This window comes from Coenobita brevimanus, chromosome 24, assembly GCF_032717465.1.
Source record: "Coenobita brevimanus isolate Jiangsu-jjx chromosome 24, ASM3271746v2, whole genome shotgun sequence".
NCBI lineage: Eukaryota > Metazoa > Arthropoda > Malacostraca > Decapoda > Coenobitidae > Coenobita > Coenobita brevimanus.
Window position 1 is genome coordinate 12,735,301 of NC_136977.1, and position 7,025 is coordinate 12,742,325.

Sequence of the window (7,025 nt, forward strand, 5' to 3'; positions counted from 1 at the left end):
AATTCTTTTGGTAAAATTAAGTATTTCTGTTGTGTTTATCGTACACCTAATGCCCCTTCAGAGCCGAGTTTATTTGACTCTGTCTTCACAACTTAGTGTCCTCAACATTAATACGGCATCAGAAATTACTGTTCTGGGTGATTTTAATGTCCATAATGTCGAATGGCTCACTTATTCACCCAGAACTGATGACTCTGGTCTTGAATGTGAAAAATGGGAGAAATGGAGTTCCCCCGAGCTAAGCCCTGTATTGGACTATATAGCCCCGCTAGGGTTACAGGAACGAGCTACCACTCCCGGCACGGCAGCCCGGGCGAGGCTCGAACTCGCAATCCCCCGATTACGAGTCTGGCGCGCTACCACTGTGCTACTGCGCCCCGGTCTTGAATGTGAGCTATTTGCAGACTCATTTAATCTCACCCAGTTAATCAGTCAACCCACCCGTGTACCAAACAACCCCGATCAAAATCCCCACCTATTGGACTTGTTTCTAACAACCAATTCACGTAATTATAATGTCGAAGTGAAGTCTCCCCTCGGATCCTCGGATCATTGTCTGATTCAAGCCACCAGTTTCACACCTACCACACCCTCCTGCTCTGAACCTGTCGTGATGACTAAATGGCACTACGCGGCAGACTGGGAGGGACTTCAAAATTTTCTCATGGATATTCCTTGGACCTCCTTTTTCTCCCATGACGCAAATTCCACATTGGGCCATGTAATGCTGGGTAGAATTAGGCTCGACTTCTCGTACCTATTTCACCCAACGTGGAGCGGGGTCCTCTTTCGAGACCGGAGCTAGTGCCATAAAGAGAGGCAGGATATAAAAACCTTCGGCAACACCATACACATATATTACCACAGTCAGACACAGGACACTTCAGCAGATATTACAACACATTATAGAGCAACACAAAACCTTATCTAAGATATGTGTATCTCGCAGGATACTGGCTTTCTAGCTACTAATGACAATACAACAAATCTTAGTATTAGGAGTGCAGTAAATACAGGTGCGCGCGGAGCGCGTGGGGGGGGAGGAGGAGGAGGGGTTTGTGATCCACTAGGAGGAGGTAGGGGAGACGCGGAGAGTGACTTAAAACGGCGAGGAGAAAGTTATGGTAATATTGGAGGATGCCCGATATTAGCAAGGGAGTTTAGGTGTTTTCTGTTAGCGAAGATTCTTTGACAAATAACTCTGATTCTTACTTTGGCTTTAAGAGCGTGAGCGAGGAATGGAGAGGGTTTTTAGGAGTAGCGTGCGGAGGGAGGGAATATCATTAATACTCCCCTTTCTTGATATTTAGAGTGGGAACATGTTTCTGGAGGCACAGGTTTATTAATTACACATCTTCCAAGTATGATATATAGACTCTCGCTTCACAACGCGTAACAAAGTCGGAATACTCGTAAATACTATTCCACCATATTACTTAGAGACTAGCCAATAGAACTCCAATAATGTTTTAGTCTTTCTTCGGGTTCTAGAGATATGTCTTTAGAAAGATTCGGGGTGACACTCGCACGTATTTTCACTTTAGGTCTCAACCCACATTCTCGTCCTTGAACTGGATATTGTGTTCTGATTTACCCCAATGGAGATTACATAAAGTCACTGCACAATACTTATTCTAAGAGAAAGGGAGTCACACTTAACCTACTTCACGATTGTTACAGGGTCACTCGTATTTCCTCATGGAGAGAAATAAGGACACGTCATCGGCGATCCGGTCGGACTGGGGGCGTCGTCAGGGCGGGGCGAGCCGGGAGGGCATGGGGCGGCTCGCGAGGGCATCCTCTCGCGTCCGGGGGTTTCCGGACTGGGCTCCAGCGTAAGGCCCGTAGGACTGGGGCCGAAGAGGTCTAGGAACCTCTGGGTCAGGTCCCGGCGTCGCGGGGACGTGGTGAGGTCTCGCCCGGGTGTCCTAGGGCGGGCCGGAAGAGGTGACAGACTGTGGTCTCCCACGACCAGGGGCGCCGTCAGGGGAGGGCTGCGGCAGCGGCTGTCACGGGAGCCCGACAGGTGTGTCTGCTCGAAGGCCACGCGTAGGGAACAGAGGCCGGGGGAAACAGGGAGGTCTCTCCGGGATATTCTGGAGCGAGACCCCTGAAGTTCAGCCTCCGGTTGTGGAGACGTCCCTCTCCTCACTACACCCTGGGAGCGACCATCGATCGTCTCTACCTGGACACTGGGGGAGCGACCATTGATCGTCTCTACCCGAATATTGTGGGAGCGACCATTGATCGTCTCGACCGGAGTGCTGAGGGAGGGACCGTTGATCGTCTCTACCTGAGCTTTGGGGGAGCGACCATTGATCGTCTCTACCTGGATTTTGGGGGAGCGACCATTGATCGTCTCTACCCGAGCACTGTGGGAGCGACCGTTGATCGTCTCAACCGGAGGGCCAAGGGAGCGACCGTTGATCGTCTCTACCGGGGTTTTAAGGGAGCGACCATTGATCGTCTCTACCTGGATGTTGTGGGAGCGACCATAGATCGTCTCTACCAATTCACTGTGGGAGCGACCATAGATCGTCTCTACCGATTCACTGTGGGAGCGACCATAGATCGTCTCTACCAATTCACTGTGGGAGTGACCATAGATCGTCTCTACCAGAGGGGCGCTGCCTGGAGTGTTGTTTCTGACTCCACCCTTAGCTAACTCGGTGATTCCGCCACGCGAAGGTAGTGTCTTTCGCCTACGGTGGCGGCGGCGTGGTGGTTGAATGTCACAGGGGCACACGGCCCGGGCTGACATACGTCGTTGTTGCCCGGAGTGGTGGTGGCTGGTGGCGGCTACCCCGTGGGGTCCAAGTGGGGGTGTCGGCATTCTTGAGGGCGAACTCCGCTGCTTCTGGTTTGCCTCGTTGTCGGGGATACTATGGTATTCTCCGGAATATTCCGGAGTACCGTATGTGTGTCCGTCAAAGCCACGCATTTCACCACCGTGTTCTTGAAAAAAGTCACATCCCTGTGGTTGGAGGTGGAATGCTAGAGTGTTGGGGGTGGTGTAAACGGGCTGGAGGTGTCGGAGTGTGGTCTGCCAGGCGACAGTGTAAGAATTTTCCTCTTGTGCTTGGTCATGGGTGAGGAAGAGGGCGGAGTGGGTGGTGGTGTGCTGTAGGATATTTAACAGGTGGTGTGGCCCGCAGAGCCGGTGATTCTTGGTAATGGAAGGGGCCCATACAGCCCGCTTAATCCTCATGTTGCTTGGTGTGGCTGTCGGTGTGGTTGGAGGTTGAATGCTGGATAGAGTGGGCGAAGGCCGGGTTTTGTGTCGCGGTAATGTGGCGTTGAGTCTCTGGGGAGTACAGGTAGGAGGGATTTGGGCCTGGTGTAGCTAGACGGTGTGAAGTCGCAGGGAGGTGGGTGGTGTAGGGGTGTGTGAGTATCGGGCGGGTGGGCGTGAGAGGCGGCCTGAGCGGGTGGTGGTGGTGGTGAGGGTTGGGGTGGGGGGAGAAGTGGGCGTTGGGGGTGGGCGTGTTGTCTTGCGTGCCGCGGGCGTGGTGGAATGTGGTATTGGTGGAGTGGGCGTACGGGTGGTGGGTAGGGGAAGGGGGGTGTGGCAAAGGTGTGGTGGTGCGGGCGGAAGAGGTGGTAGTGGGCTGGGGGGAGGGGGTGGTGGCAGGGGCTGGAGATGTGGGAGTGAGGATTGAGGGGGAAACCGTGGATGGGTGGGGCGAGGGTGAGGGGGGGGTGGCGGGGTAGGCGTCAGGTGAGGCGCCTGGGGCAGGTGAGGTGGAGGTGGTAGGGGGGGCAGAGTGGGAAGGTGAGGAGGAGATGTAGCACTCATATGTGGCTGTAGATGGCGGGGCGGGAGCCGGGGAGGGTTGGGGGTGTGGGGTTGGGGCGGGGGGAATGGGCGTGCGGAAGGGGCGCACGTGCCGGTTGCGGAGGGTACGGGGAGTGCCGTGGTAGTCTACAACCACCTGGTAAGGGTTGGGGATTTTGGTGATGGTGTGGGGGCCCGTGAAACGGGGGGCAAGTTTGTGGGGAGTGGGGAGTTGGGCGACGACTACGGTGTCGCCCGGCTTGAAGGGGTTGGTGGCTGTGTCAGGTTCAAGGTCTAAATTCCTCTGTAGGTGGTATATCCGCCCTTTTAGCAAGTGTAGCGGGTCCGTGGTGGGGGCGGAGATGGGCGGTTGCAGGTGACGGCGTAAGGGTAGTAGGAGGGGGGTTTCGCCAAAGATCCTTTCGTGGGGGGAAACCCCATCCTCTAGGGGGCACGAATTCATGCTCCACTGGACGATTTTGACGTGTGCCGGCCAATCGTTGTCTTTCGTAGCCTCGATTCTGGTACGTAGCTGATTGACCAGGGTACGATGGCTGCGTTCACACACCGCGTTCCCTTGGGGCCAGTATGGTGAGGAGTGGGAGATTTCGTATCCAAAAATCCTGGTCAGTTCTTCCCAGACTTTTCCAGAGAACTCGGGGGCATTATCGGAATGGATGGCTTGGGGAATGCCAAAGTAGGGGAACACGTGTCGGAGTAAGGCATCGGCGACAGCGACGGCGTGATGTTCCTTAGCGGGGCAGGCTACTACGAATTTAGAATACGTGTCGACAAAAGTGATCACGTATTTATATCCCGATTTAGGGGGAAGAGGCCCTACTACGTCGACTGCCAGGAGCTGCCAGGGTTTGTGGGCGGTGATATGGCCAGATGGCCCGGCGGTCCGGGTAATGTCTTTCCCAAGCGCGCAGGCGCGGCAAGTTTGAATAATTTCCTTGGCGAGGGTGGAGGGGTTCGGGGCCCAGTAGACGTCATTAAACACCTGTAGCAACTTTTTTGTGCCCAAATGGATGCCGTTGTGGGCGTGTAACTGGCGCAGGGTGTCGCGTGCCGCATCGGGGGCCAAGAGGATGTGCCCAGACGGGGTTAAAAGGTGGTCGCCCTGTCGGCACAATTTGGGAAACAGGTGGGGGGGAATCCAGGGGGGTCGTTCCTTGTGGTGCCAGAGTTTCAGCAGGTCAGGGTCTGGTTGGGCCGTGTGGATGGGAAGGCGGGAGAGGGCATCTGTGTTGGTGTGGAGCTTCCCGGGTCTGTACGAAATCTCATACTGAAACTCCTCTAGGGTGTCACGCCATCGGACGATTTGAGCATTCTGGGAGTCCGATTGTCGCAGCCACTGGAGTGATTGGTGGTCGGTTATTATAGTGACTTGGGTCCCGGAAAGATAAGCCCTAAAATATTGGGGGGCCCAGATTATGAAGCGGCTTAGCAATCTGTGCAAACCCCTTCACGAAGCGGCGATAGTAGGACGCGAGTCCCAAGAAGGCACGGATGCCGTGGACATCCTGCGGAGGTGGTATGTCCGCTGTGGCATGCAGCTTGTCGGGGTCTGGGGAAAGTCCCGCTTGGGAAATCGTATGGCCTAGGAACGCGACGGTTTTCACGGCCAGGACACATTTGGATGGATGTAACTTGAGGCCTGCCTGGCGAATTCGGGTGAAAACTCGGCGGAGGCGCTGCAAGTGGTCGGCCCAGGTCTGGCTAAAAACAATGACATCATCAAGATAGGCCAAACATATCTCCCAAGTGAGGCCGCTTAAGACAGATTCCATCAGCCTGGAAAATGTGGCAGGAGCGTTGCAGAGACCGAATGGCAGGACATTAAATTCGTAATGTCGGCCATTACTGGTAGAGAAGGCCGTCTTGCCTCGATGATCCGGGTGGACGGGGACCTGCCAATATCCAGACTGGAGGTCAAGGGTAGAAAACCAAGACGCCCCGTAGAGGGAGTCTAGGGAATCGTCAATGCGGGGGAGGGGGGTGGCATCCTTAATTGTGACGTCATTCACGCGGCGGTAATCAATGCAAAACCGCATTGTGCCGTCTTTTTTCTTTACTAGAACGACGGGGGAGGACCACGGGCTGGTGGAGGGGGAGATAACACCTGCCTCTTCCATCTCGCACACCTGGCAGTCCTCCTCTTCTCTCTGTCGGGGGTTCTTACGTCGGGAAGGTTGTCATATCGGTGGGCCTGTCGTATGGATCTCGTGAGACAGGTACGTAGTATGTCCTATATCTGCGGGTCCTGTCGCAAACAAATCCTGAAACTCCAGGAGGAGGCGGCGTAAGGCATCTGACTGATGGTCGGAGAGATGGTCAGGGATGGGGGGAAGGGGGGCGGGGTGGTGGGAGGGGGATGGGGCGCAGGGCTCGGCTTCTTCCATCTCTCCGATGATAAGCCCTTTGGGGAGGGTGAGAGGGGATGGGGCGAGATTGGCGATGCGAATGGCAGTGCGGTGGGGAGGGAGAAAGGTAGGGGAAACAAGGCAGGCAGAAAGGGGTCCAGAGGGGAGGAGGGGGGAGAACAAAACGGACGGGCCTGAGGGCCTGTTCAGGGGCACCCATGCCTCGTGGTGAGGGGATGGTAACGGCGGTGGAGATGGTGACGGGGAAGGAGGGGGCAAGAGTGGGGTGGGGCAGCGTGGGGGGAGGGGGGAGGGAGGCAAAGAAGGGGGGGAAGAGAGGGGGTGCTGGGGGAGGGGGGGTGAGTCCTTCGGCCGGGGCCGCGGCGTGCAGGTGCAAACGGCTGGAGCAGAACGGGGTGGGGGGCGGAACTGGAGTTGTCGGTTGCGACAGTTGATCGTGGTTCCAAGTTTTTGAAGTAAGTCTAGCCCTAAATATCCGTCATAGCTCCGGCAGGAGGAATAAAAAATGATGAATGGGTGTTGGGCGGACACTGGCTGGTGGCTGTCGACCCGTAGGGCCCGAGTCTCCCCACGGGTGGGCAGGGGGCCATCCCCCGCGTCTACAAGGTGAGTGGTAGTGGGGCGGAGTGGGCCAAACCGTGATTTGTAGCGGGAGAAATAATGGCTGTAAAGGCAGGATCTGGCTGCTCCCGTATCAACCAGTAGTCTGGCCTTCACGCCATTTATTTTCATCTTGTGGTATACTGGGGGGCGATACTTAGGGGTGATGGCCCCCGCCACCGTGGGTTGGTGCGGGGGCGGGCCTAAAAAATCCAGCTGGCTAGGGCTCTCGTGCTCCTGTTCCTGCTCTAGTTCTCCTGGGG